This window comes from Psittacula echo (assembly GCF_963264785.1).
Source record: "Psittacula echo genome assembly, chromosome: 1".
Classification (NCBI taxonomy): domain Eukaryota; kingdom Metazoa; phylum Chordata; class Aves; order Psittaciformes; family Psittacidae; genus Psittacula; species Psittacula echo.
The window spans coordinates 45,355,961-45,370,106 of NC_137735.1; the positions used below are offsets into that span (position 1 = coordinate 45,355,961).

At 39.4% G+C, this 14,146-nt stretch overlaps 1 protein-coding gene across 1 annotated transcript in view; it reads right to left on the reverse strand.

Annotated features, from left to right (window-relative positions):
- The window catches only part of RAPGEF2 (Rap guanine nucleotide exchange factor 2), a gene marked incomplete at both ends in the record, with an annotated part of 190,703 nt that overhangs the window by 109,466 nt on the left and 67,091 nt on the right, over positions 1-14,146 (reverse strand).

Consider the following 14,146-nt stretch of genomic DNA (forward strand, 5'->3'; position numbering starts at 1 on the left):
GACACAATTTAAGACACTTGATTTAAGTTACCCACAACACTAGCAAATTTGCTGTATTAGGAACAAAGAAGCAAAAATGCTCAACATTAGGGAAGAAAGCCACAGTTCAATCATTTACAAAACAATTCTGTCAAACTATCCTAATTTCCACCTAAAAATATATACATTATTAGAATGCCTCATTCATGTCCTTCACTTTTGTAAAAGCATATATCTATCCATTTGGTAACAGCATAAATCCAATTAAATATAATTGAAAGTGATTAAAATGAAGTCAAGCTACAGCAAATATACTGTATTATATTCTGCTGAATACATTACTTTCCTCTTGCTGAAGAGACTGCAGCATCTTCCCCACTATAATTGAGGCTTCCTTTCCTAATTCTAGACATCTCATTCACCCTTTCTTCAAGACAGAAACTTGCCTTTCAGCATCAGTTTGCTTTCTCATAAGGTAAGGCAGCACTGGCTGCATCTGCAGATGGTAAACCTAGACTAAACCTAGACTTGTTAGTTAAGTTTATCTTTTGACGTTATGCACTGCCCCTTTCATGGCTTTTCCTGGCACAAGAATAAATTCCCAGTAAAAGAGAGAAAGAGCTTATTTTCTCCTCTCTTCATCCTATAGAGGAACTAGATGAGCACTTCGTCAACTAGACCCAGTTAACTCCACTGTAGATTCAGATCTTGCTCCTTGAGTAACACAAAATCATTTTCATACACTTAGACTGCTCTTGGATAAGTTCAAACAATGTTTAGACAGGAAAATAAAATGGTTTAAGGTTACTAGAAATAGCTGCAATAGAAGTCTTGTGCCATTTCGACAGTCAACACTACGAAATCTGTACTTTACTTCAATTTTTGCTACTCCTACTTCTTCCAAAGAAACTCACTAATTGGATTCAAGTACGCTGTTATGAACTGTACAAGCATTCTTATCTGAAAACCACATCCCTAGCAACACTAAGAGTTGCAGATTACTTAATTAATCTGTAGCACCTTCATTTTTAAAATTACACGTCTCAAGTCTTTAACAACAATTAGTTTAACTTCAAGCAAGAACAGCCCACATCTTTTAATGACAATGACAGCATAGTATTAAAACCCAATCTTAAATCTAAGTACGCTATGTACATGCTAGCAGCGTGGTTTTCATTTGAAGAACTTCAATTTAAGAAGTACCTACACAGCGGGGTCCTCAAAACAAAGAGTGCCATTTCCTCAGCAATCAGTGCATTAGGCTTTCTAAAAGAAAAGCTGAAGTCAGGACGAAGGGGAGGGAGATGGCCTAAAACAGCTGAGAGCAAAGCAGCAAACCAGTCAGTCTAAAAACATGCTCCATTTCCATTTTGCACTATGTAATACAACCATGACAGAAAGGACAAGCATCAGAAATATGAAGAATTAACAGAGGAAAGTGAGGACACTACCTATGACCAAGAACACAAGAACTGATTAAGATGATACACCCAATATTTCTTTTCTACCAGCCTCTGACCTGACCAGCGAAGCCACACTGGTCAGCCAGAGCCACCAGTGTAGAATTAACATCTTCAAAAGGAAGTCATCAGGAAATACTTCTTTACACTGATATACACTATCACAGCTAAAACAACAAACCATTTTGATGTACATACTTGAAGTGCAGTAAGCTGCCTTTTCTGAAGTGCACTTCACATGCTTGCTTCTCACATGGACCTATATACCTTTAAATCTGTTAGTCTAGAAAAATCAACACTGTACATTAGTACAGAGGACTCAGTTAAAGCAAATAAACTCAAGAAAACCATCACTTCAAAAGAAAATATCACTTCAAAAGCATAAACATGCACCTAAGTTACACATCTACAATTCTATGATCTATTAAACACTCTTCCCCCCAGAATGAGTACTAAGTTGATAGGCATACCACCAGCATTGCTACTGAGCTGAAAGTCTGCTGGGTTTTTTACTGTTTCTGGTTTTTAATAGGTGCTATTCTAAATATAAATAAATATGCATTATTTAGCAGAGTTGAAAGGTTTTAAAACAATGTTTTCAGCAATGGCTATAGACTTCATGGTTTCCCACATTGCTGCAAAGTAACTCTATTAGGATGTCAATGGTATTTTTGCCATATGGATTACACCATATTGTATTACTACATAAGAAGTTTTGTGGGTGCGGGGTTTTTTGTGGGTTTGGAGTTTTCTGCTGGTTTTTGAGGGGTTTTCCCAAAAAAAACCAAACCAAAACAAAACAAAACAAAAAAAAACCTGGCATTTTGATTAAGTATGTAAGTGTAGGTTGACAGAAAAGAACCTCATCTGGAGTCAAAGGCTTTATAACTTTAAAGCAAAAATAATCTAGAAGATATGTTTATACTTTTACAAAAAGCCATTTCCAAGCATAATTGAAGCAAATATAAAAAATTACTTAATCAACAGCAAATATTTTAAAAGCTTGCACATTACTAGATTTGTAAAATTTACTTCCTTTCTTTAAGAGTTGATGAACACTGTCAAATCACCTATTTGTAAAGGGCTTGAGTCTGCTTTTCAAATTGGAGATCTTTTATCTCCAAAAAGAAAGGCAGCCACTGGCTTTCACAGGCACCAGTCAATATGCTTAATATTCAAATTCTTAATGCTACTCTTGAATCTACCTTCGAATCATTTAACAAACAACTATAATGCTTATATATTTAACTGCAATAGTTTAGGGTTTTTTCTTATTTGATCACTCACAGCATTACTTTTCACTCAGTTTAATCCTTTTTTGTCAGTTCACAAGTTTATTCACTTTCTCTGCAAGTTAGCCCTTCAACTGTTGTTCCTTCTCACTTATCTGTCATGAACATCATATTTTACCCACTTTGTATATAATCAAGAGGCATCTGCTAATTTCACAGCTGAAAGTGCTGATTAAAAAAATAAATTAGACTTTAGGAATACTATCTTATTTTCTTATAACAATATAATAATAATAAATAATATTATTCTTATTTCCTTGTGCTTATGTGTACTTTGATAACTGTTTTTGTTTTTACAGTCAGAGAATTTCTAAGGTACTTGCATCATGAATATCTACTGAATACTGAACTCAACTCCTTAATTATCCAAAAACCTAGTTCAATATTGCTGTGTCACAACAGCATAACGTTACTACAAAATATGTCTGTATTCAAGGTATCTTTCCCAAAACACGCTATTTTTAAAAACACTTCTTTTAAGCTTTCACTGCAACCAAAACATCGTATTTCCAAAACAGTCTTCAAGAACAATAATGTTCATGGATTTTCATTCTCTTTGTTTTTACAACTACTAGTATTTAAATATAGTCTTGAACAAAACATCTGGGAAAAAAAAAAAACCAACCCCACACATATAGCAAACATATTCCTTCCTCAAGAACACACATGCTTCCCTCAAAAAAAACCCACAAACAAATGAAAGACTGATCTATTCCTTTCATATGAAAATATATGTAACTCCTGCACTTCTCAACACTTGCTACGCTTTCAGTTGTTTAGAATTAAGGCTCAAAAAAACCATTTGGCAGCCAGCTTTTGCTAGACAGTGCTGTTACAAAAAACACATGCAATTCTTTCGTTTTAAGGATCTTGGCTTTCCACAATCCTATTTAAACATCAGGTGGCTTTCAATCAAATTCCCGTGTTTTCTGTACTACGTTTGACATTTGTTCATCAACAATGCATTTGCATTCTTCAGTACTTTTGTGCCTGTAATAAATGACAGAAGGAACTACAGAAGAAGTCTATACTGAACTACAAAACATTTCTTCGAGCCACGTGAGCATTAACTAATGCAAATATTATTTTACCCAATGTAGAATACTCACATTTGAAAGGTTTTCTTTGCAATCCCATTTTACACTTTGTTTTTAAACATCAAAACTGAGTTCTAGAGAATAAATCTAAGCCTAATTAAGGAGTTTTCTTTCATTGCTAGAATATTGCCTACCTCTTGCAGCCCAAAGTGCTATCTAGAAACAATATTTGTCCTCCTAAAGATACTTCTGTCAAAGAGATAACAGCAAATTGTGCTTAAAAGGGTTCTTTTGTGGACAGGACACAGCCGTGATTGGGTCTGCAGAAGGGTCTTTAGTCCATACAAGCACTTCATCCAGAATTAGCTGAAGTAGGATAGATACTGACTTTCTCCCAAAGGCATCCTTAGAGGTAGATTGGAGTTTTTTTGGCCTAGGGACAGTTGGGGTGAGGGGCCAGTAGCACCTGTCAGTCAATTTGATGTAGAAAGTAAATAAACTTGGTTTTGGCTTGGTTTATCCATGCTCTGGATATTCATCTGAAAAAAACTCAGGACTGTTAAAGTTATATCGCATACCAAATGCAGCACAGCTATCCACTTTCCCAAGTTACAGAAAGCAAGATTTATTATGAAGAAAGTAAGATGACACAGGCAATTTATCCTGCAAAGAATCAGAACTAAGTCAACCCAGAAGTCACACTAAGAGGCAGTCAGAAAACGAAAAAAAATTAATACATGTAGTCATTCTGTCCTAGATATATGAAAGCCAGTGAAACCTTGGTGACACAAACTTCCACCCATCCTTTACAGAGCCTACAGGACTATGATCAGATTCAAGACACTGGCTGCACTACAGTGTATTTTGTGTTAGTGCACTAGGACTAGATTAATGCCTGTGTATCTATGTGCAGGCGACTGCAGTGCAAAGGAAAGAGCCTAAATCTTACAAAAAGCAAGAGATTGTAAGCAGAAGATAGGATTCGTATTCTGTGAAGACAACAACAAAAGGACTTGGGTATCAAGATTTAACATTCTTTTCTTACAGCTACTAAGATAGACCTACCTACTAATAAAGTTTTCAGAATACTCAGGTTCTAGCACCAGCCTTAATGTGGTGCAAAACTGAAAGCCAGTGCCAAAACAGTAACCAATGTGCAGACCTTATTCATAATTGCACTGAAATTAGTTGCACAAGATTTTAAGAAAGCTACTATAAATCTTGACTCTTGTATTATCACACCTTTGAGAGCAGGGGATTTCCTGGGGAATCTATATTTAATTTCCCAGAATGCAAGAGACCTTGATTTACGGGAATTCAGAAGGTAGAAACGGAAATTCAGAGACTGGATTGCAATGCCTTCCCATCATGTTTCCCTCCCCAGCTTCCTTGACGTAGTCCTTTTACGCAATTACAACTTGCAGCCAGACAGCACACCTCTCCACTTTGAAAATGACACAAACAGCTGAAGGCAGAACTCAGCAAAGTAACTTCATAGCCGTCACAGACTGTTTTGTTTGGAAAATTCAGTTACATAATTATGCGGTAGCCTGTGACGACATCACTAGGCTGTCACTGTTGATAAGGGTAGACAGTATTTTCAGACTTAAGACTTCACATTTTCTAGCATGTTTCTGACTGTTCTTTGATACTTCAGAGGTATTCAAAGTTCAAACATCAGGAAGCATTTATAAGTCTCTGAACTGCCAAGATCCAGTGAGTTTGCAGGTTTTCTCAGAGTCTTCAGCACTTGTATTAAAATCTTCATGCTATTTATTCCACTAGAAGGGGCAGCTTCTTATTCCCAGATCCCCAAGTAACTACATACATACTACTTAAAACTGAAGTTTTATTTTCTGAAAATAATTAATTTTTTTTATTTAAAGCAATCTGCAGCCCTTGTACACCATGTTTGAAACTATAAATCTGAATCAAAATTAACAGCACATCAAAGAAAATATGCATGAAAAATAACTTGTTTCTATACATGTCTCTCACGCATACTGGCTCTTCACAGCATTTGTCTATGGTAGCCCAGGTGTTCCAGTTTTACATTTCAAATTTCCTGATCACTTAAGATGCTCAAAAACCTTCCAAAATATTCAGCTACAAGACAGATTTAAGTCCATCTTCTAAAAGACCCAATAAATATCAAATATCTACACCATATCTAGTGTCTCCCTCTATATCAAAACGAGCATGACCAGCAGGTTGAAGGAGGTGATCCTGCCCCTCTACTCTGCTCTCGTGAGACTTCACTTGGAGTATTGCGTACAGTTCTGGTGTCCTCAACATAAAAAGGACATGGAACTGTTGGAACAAGTCCAGAGGAGGGCCACGAGGATGATCAGGAGACCTCATAGCCCCCTTCCAGTATCTGAAGGGGGCCTACAAGGGTGCTGGGGAGGGATTCTTCATTAAGAACTGCAGAGATAGGACAAGGAGTAATGGGTTCAAACTTAAACAGAGGAAGTTTAGATTGGATGTAAGGAGGAAGTTCCTTACTGTTGGGGTGGTGAGGCACTGGAATGGGTTGCCCAGGGAGGTTGCGAATGCTCCATCCTTGGCGGTGTTCAAGGCCAGATTGGATGAGGCCTGGGGTGACATGGTTTAGTGTGAGGTGTCCCTGCCCATGGCAGGGGGGTTGGAACTGGATGATCTTAAGGAACTTTCCAACCCTAACTATTCTATGATTCTATGAACCTAGCAAATTACATTTTCATGAAATCATACTCAATGTTATTGAAAGCTGTATAAATTTCAGAAAGTAAACACAGAGTAATTCAGAACAGAGAGGAACAGAAACAATGAAAATTTGACAGGTCAGAACTGGGACCTCATTCAGGCACTTTAAGCACTACACAAGAAGAAACTGGAAAGAACATTGCTCTGCAAGCTTATGCTCCACAGGATGTTATTTCAGCAGATTAATCTGTCTCCCTTTGCATGTTTCGGTTATTACCTGTATGCTAAAATCTATAGGTTGTTTATTGTTTTAATTGAATAACTATTGTCGCAATTACATATTAGCCCTGAAGTATCTTGGGATGTCAAACATCTCTAAGTGTAATGATTCTCTCAGGTAGACATCTCATTGCCTGAAGATCCTGCCCACTAGTACTGTATTGTTGTAACACTCAGAATAATCAGGAACTTGCTTACTTACACTGTCAGCGCTGTCTATAACCCTGCTTAATAACCTAGTTAAGCAGTCACCGGACAGCTGCCAGAGCGTTTTAAATGCTCGTAATGAGCTTTAGATGCTCTCGATTAAGAGGCATATCCCAAACACAGAAGCAAAACAGATTGGGTACTTACTGCACCAGCCACACACTACTGTCAATATTGAACATTTATTCTTACTCCAATATTATCTTTTATGAATGAACACAAGATGAAAACTGGTGTCTTATCTTTTGGTACCAAGAGTAGGAAATAAAGAATGAACCACAGGAAACAAATCCTCAGTATTCATGAAAACAAATAATCAGAAGTATATTTTTTCTTTAGAGTACTCGATTTATTTGAATTTTTCCACTTCTGAAATAAAAACAGTAAAATAAAAAACAGAAAATTCAGCCAAAACAGGTATCAGAAATTACTGCAGTGTTGGTAATGTATGTCAGTCTAAGACAGCTGGTTAAAAAAGCAATCAGTAAACGCATCATGCAAATATTCATAGGCAAGCTAATTGACCTAATGTCATTGAAGTCTTGGTATTAAACTTGCACAGTGAATTAGCCCTTAATATAAGAAGAGGAGAAATATGGAACACAAAAAAATCATAGCCTCCTAAATCATCAGGAAAACAAAGTATTAGCAAAGTAAAATTATCTGGAATCCAAAACACTCTGAGGACAATCAAGACAGAAAGTTCTGCTATTATACCTTATGTCTTTCTAACGTTTCTCCAAGCTCACTGCGCTGGACTTCAAGAGAGCAGACTTTGGCCTCTTCAGGAACCTGCTTAGTAAGGTTCCATGGGATATAGCCCTAGAGGGCAGGGGGCCCAAGACTCTTGGTTGATATTCAAGGATCATCTGCTCCAAGCTCAGGAGTGTTGCATCCCAACTAGAAGGAAAGGCAGCAGGAGGGCCAGGAGACCTCCTTGGATGGATAAGGAGCTGCTCAGGAAAATTCAAAGGAAAAAAGAGGCTTACAGAAGGTGGAAGCAGGGACAGGCGGCCTGGGAAGATTACAGGGATGCTGTTCGGGAAGCTAGGGACCAGGTGAGGAAGGCTAAGGCCCAGTTAGAATTGAACTTGGCTAGGGATGTTAAGGATAACAGGAAGGGATGCTATAGGTACGTAGCGAATAAAAGACAGACTAGGGACAACGTAGGCCCCCTTTGGAAGATATCAGGAGAACTGGCTACCCGGGATTTGGAGAAGGCTGAGGTTCTTAATGACTTCTTTGCCTCGGTCTTCACTGGCAAAGTCTCTGACAACACCACCCAAGTCTTGGAAGGCGAACGCAGGGACTGTAAGAATGAAGACCCTAGGCCCACTGTAGGAGAGGATCTGGTTCGAGGCCATCTTAAAAACCTAAACGTACACAAGTCCATGGGACCTGACGACATCCATCCGCGGGTCCTGAAGGAGCTGGCGAATGAAGTTGCTAAGCCACTGGCCATCATATTTGAAAAATCATGGCAGTCAGGTGAAGTTCCCGACGACTGGAAAAAGGGAAATATAACCCCCATTTTCAATAAGGGGAAAATGGATGACCCGGGGAATTACAGACCAGTCAGTCTCACCTCTGTGCCTGGCAAAATCTTGGAGCACATTCTCCTGGAAGGCATGCTAAGGCACACAAAAAACAACAAGGTGCTTGGTGACAGTCAGCAAGGCTTCACTAAGGGGAAATCCTGCCTGACCAATTTGGTGGCCTTCTATGATGGGGCTACAGAACTGATGGACGGGGCAGAGCAGTTGACATCATCTATCTGGACTTGTGCAAAGCATTTGACACTGTCCCACATGACATCCTTGTCTCTAAATTGGAGAGACATCAATTTGATGGGTGGACCACTTGGTGGATAAAGAACTGGCTGGATGGCCGCACGCAAAGAGTTGTGGTCAATGGCTCGATGTCCAGCTGGAGACCGGTAACGAGTGGTGTCCCTCAGGGATCGGTGTTGCGACCGGTCTTGTTCAACATCTTTGTCAGTGACATGGACAGTGGGATTGAGTGCGCCCTCAGCAAGTTTGTCAATGACACCAAGCTGTGTGGTTCGGTTGATATGCTAGAGGGAAGGGATGCCATCCAGAGGGACCTTGACACGCTTGTGAGGTGGGCTGATGCCAACCTTATGAAGTTTAACCATGCCAAGTGCAAGGTCCTACACCTGGGTCGGAGCAATCCCAGGCACAGCTATAGGTTGGGCAGAGAAGAGATTCAGAGCAGCCCTGCAGAGAAGGACTTGGGGGTGTTGGTCGATGAAAAAATGAACATGAGCCAGCTTCAGTGTGCGCTCACAGCCCAGAAAGCCAACCATATCCTGGGCTGCATCAAAAGAAGTGTGACCAGCAGGTCGAAAGAGGTGATCCTGCCCCTCTGCTCTGCTCTCGTGAGACCTCACTTGGAGTATTGCGTACAGTTCTGGTGTCCTCAACATAAAAAGGACATGGAACTGTTGGAACAAGTCCAGAGGAGGGCCACGAGGATGATCAGGGGACTGCAGCACCTCCCGTATGAAGACAGGCTGAGGAAGTTGGGGCTGTTCAGCCTGGAGAAGAGAAGGCTGCGTGGAGACCTCAGAGCAACCTTCTAGTATCTGAAGGGGGCCTACAAGGATGCTGGGGATGGACTCTTCATCAGGGACTGTAGTGACAGGACAAGGGGTAACGGGTTCAAACTTAAACAGGGGAAGTTTAGATTGGATCTAAGGAAGAAATTCTTTACTGAGAGGGTGGTGAGGCACTGGAATGGGTTGCCCAGGGAGGTTGTGAATGCTCCATCCTTGGCGGTGTTCAAGGCCAGATTGGATGAGGCCTGGGGTGACATGGTTTAGTGTGGGGTGTCCCTGCCCATGGCAGGGGGGTTGGAGCTAGATGATCTCAAGGTCCTTTCCAACCCTAACTATTCTATGATTCTATGATTCTAACATCAAAGCCTTTATTCTCAAAATTACAACAAAGACATGATAGGTTTTAGTGAAACATTTACAGCAAAAGAGGTGCAAATTGAAATCTCCTCAAGTAAACCTTACTTCAGTCTTCATTCAAAAAAGCCTCAAAACCAGGTCAAAGAACAGAAACTTAGAATTGGCTGTGCAAAGCCAACAGACTATAGCATTGATCACTGACACTATTAAGAAGCTCTGATTCAGTGTCTGCTTATATAGAGCTGTCTGCCAAGTCCTTGAATGTATCTGTTTTAATGATACACATTGCTTAAGAAATTCCTCATGGAACATGTATCCACAACACAACATATGAATTCAGATTCCTGATCTATTGCACCGCAGAACTGGCAGTATCCCAACACTAGATTGGCAACTGTGCAGCTATCGGAAGGTGGAATACACCTCTAGGAATACTGTAAGACCAAAAAAAAAAAAAAAAAAAATACCCCACCAAAAAACCAGCCCTGATGCAGCAGGTCTTTGCATTATTAAATATACTGCTGCATAACTTCCACAAAAACCTATGGATGCACAAGCAGAATGAATATATATTGCCTGAAGAGGTCTACCTGACAATTTGGATACTGACCCAGAGAAAAAATAGAATCATTTAGGTTGGAAGAGACCTTTAAGATCATCAAGTCCAACCAAGTGCCTGCACGAAAGATGGGAAAAGACTTTTTCACAGGGCTTATTGCAACAGAACAAGGGCTGACGGTTTTAGACTGAAAGAGGGCTGCATGCAAGGAAATAATTCTTTACAATGAGGGTGATAAAACACTGACACAGTTTGCCCAGGGAGGTGATGGATGCGCCATCCATGGAGATATTCAGGGCCAGGCTGGATGTTGCTCTGGGCAACCTTATCTAGATGAAGATGTCCCTGTTCATTGCAGGGGGGTTGGACTGAATGACCTTTGAAAGTCCCTTCCAACCCAAATATTCTATGATTCTAAGATGATCTTCTCCATAATCCTGCCCAGCAGTGAGGTCAGGCTCGCTGATAGTTCTGTTCAGCTCTGGCCCTTCTAATTTTCTCCCTGCATAATCCCACGACATCCTTGTAGACCTCCTGAGTGGCCTGCCCCTTCTTCCAAAGGTCATAAACTCTCTTTTCTTTCCTGAGTTCCAGCCAAAGCTCTCTGTTCAGCCAGGCCAGTCACCTCACCACTGGCCATCTTTTGGCACATGGGGATGACCTGCTCCCTTGTGCCTTTAAGATTCTCTTCTTCAAAAATGTTCAGCCTTCCTGGACTCCTTAGCCCGTCAGGACTGCCTCCCAAGGGCAGTCAATGAGGCTCCTAAACAGGCCAAGGTCTGCTCTACGCAAGTCCAAGGTAGCAGTTCTGTTGACTTCCCTCCTTACTTTTCTGAGAATCAAAAATTCTACCATTTCATGATCACTGTGCCCAAGACAGCCTCCAACCATCAGATCACCCACAAGTTCTTCTCTGTTCACAAACAGCAGGTCCAGTGGGGCACCTTCCCTAGCTGGCTCACGCACCATCTGTGTCAGGAAATATCTTACACAAACCTCCTGGACTGTTTCCTCTCTGTTGTGTTGTATTTCCAGATGCTTCCAGCAGACATATTCAGAATTTACTGTGTATTCAGAGCATTTCCAGTAATTTTCAAAGTGTCTCATATTTCTATAAGACCAAGGAAGCAATCTTTCATAAGGGCTCTCTGAAATCAAGAGCATCCAGTAAACAAGGACAGTAAATACAGAAATGTGACCCAGATCTCCACAAACAGATGTATCCTGTCTAAGACAGAAATTCTGATTGAAAGTATTAAAGTATACAAGAGAATAATTTTATTGATAACTCCGAATATCACTAGTGGAAACATCATTTGGTCTTCAGACACTTTTCTAGCAATTACTTTCTGTAGTGTTTTAGGTTTTAAGTTTTATGTCTATAAGATACAAACATATATATCTGTAGATCTCATATATCATATATTTTTATGATACCACCATCATAAAACTTCTTGAGCATGCACAGAACATAAAAGCACTTCCTCACAACATAAATGTATGCATCAGAAGACAAATTTCAGTGAAGTGGTCTCAGCAGAGCTGAAGAAGAATCTTTTAGCTCATTTTTGACACATTTCATTGCACAGTTAAACCAGGCTATGCAGAAATGTGCAGCAACTTTGGCATCACTATTTGTTGTTTTGTATGCACTGCTTCTATCTTCCTAAGGGTGTTCAGGGCAATATTCTACTGTGAAAGAACACTAAATTCACTAAATGTCATACTTATTATAGGACTTAAAGTTTAACCCTTAGATATCCATTCTTAAAGACTACCTATAGATCTATTTCTCATCTGTCCTTGTGCAGAACTAGTGTACATTAATTACATAGACCTGAGGCTGCAAATAAAAGTACAGCTTGGTCACAGAGACACATTCAGATGCTTTACAGCTATATCCAAAATGCTTACTTGACTTTTTGTGTAATGCATGGTATCTGGACTGATGACAGCACATCTCCTTCCTGGAAAGAGCATCCTCCTGAGGAAGCTCTGCAAGGTCCCTGCCAGTCGCTGTCCCACGTCCACCTCCCCAGTGCCTTTAGGCAATCCTTTAATGCAACATGTCCCAAAGCTATGCAAAGCTGATGCCCTCCAGCATTTTTCAGACATTCGTTTTCATCTAGGAAAACTGTAAGCATTTGAGTAGCAACGAAAAAGTCGTGTTCCCTTATTTCCTTTCCAGATTTCATTTGTTTCAGGCTTTGGCAGCTGGGACAAGCCAGCTCTGGAGGAGACCACATGGCTAGCCCAAAACAAATGGGTTTGGGTCTTGTGATTTGCCATGGTGATGTAATTCAGAAACCTTGGCTAAGACTGAATAGTGATATTACAGCTGCCAGACATGTGGGAGGTAGCACTTTATTTCCTATCAGGCTTTTATTAGAAGGTTCTCTAAAATCCAAAACACACTTTACTTCACAATAACCTGGGTTGGAGTTTGCTTTGTATTAAAAAAACCAAACCAAACCAAAACAAAAAAACACCAAGAAAAGAAAACCACACAAAACCAAAAATCAAAACAAACCAAACTAAAACTACATTATAAACAACAACTAAGTTGGTTCCAGGTTCGGCTGCTCAGAAACTAAAAGGAATGCAGTCACAAAAACATGTTATGCTACAACATGGCATTCAGAAGCACAAGACATTTTATTACCAAATTTTTCTGGACAGCAGGTTATCAAAACTTAAAATTTCTACTGCCAAATCCAGTATCTTTAGAGAAGAAAATAAGAGAAGCTTAAGGACATACAAGACTTTCTTACAGAAATAGTAAGCCAAACACCACTGACGCATAGAGACAGGGACCACATACAGTCCCTGTATGACAATGTAAGAGAAAAAAAGGGGTGCTTCTTTTAAAGGAGGCATATTCATCTGCTTAGATGCGAAATGTTTAGTGCTAAAGATTCCTCTCTGCCCTCACAGCAAACATTTCAATTTTGATCTGAAAAATTTTGTTTGACTGTCATGAGGTATACGTACTCTTTACAAATCTGCTAAAACTTTGGTTTCCAAAGAAAATGCTAATTAGAAACTTACTGTTGGAAATGTCAACAATTACTATTCATGCAGAGATGAAAAAATAACCATATTTCTTCTTTGAACCACTGATAATACATATATCTATATGTATGTGTGTATATATATATATCAAGCAACTGAACTAAATATTTTTTTAAATGGTATCTTTAAATAGATTTGAATAAAAGATAGCAGGTAAAAAAAAATATCAGGTATGTGTGTCAAGTAAAACTCAATTCAGAAATTTTGCCGAGTAGATTTTAAGCCCTTTTATCATTAACTTCACATCAAATTAAAGTAGTAGGATGACTGGCAAATGAAGAATAACTCAAGCTGAACTGCCACTTTTAATAACCCAGTTTCCATTTAAACAGCGAGATGGCCGTAGGGTTTGAGAATTTGTCACTACCATGTACACCCGCTGATAGTAAAGCAAAGGCAGATGAGATGAGCCCAATTTAAACAACGTGCTCTATTTTTTCCCTTTGGTCATGAAAAAACAAATCCATAGAGATATTATGAAAATTAAAAATTTATTTTAAAAAACAGAGAAAAAATATTGTGTTTGTACAGAGCACAGATAATTCTTTTCAGCATTGCATACATGCAATATAAAATCAGCTTTCTATAAGCACAGCTGACAGTGCAGATATGCAGAAAATTTTCACAATGAAAAAGTTTTG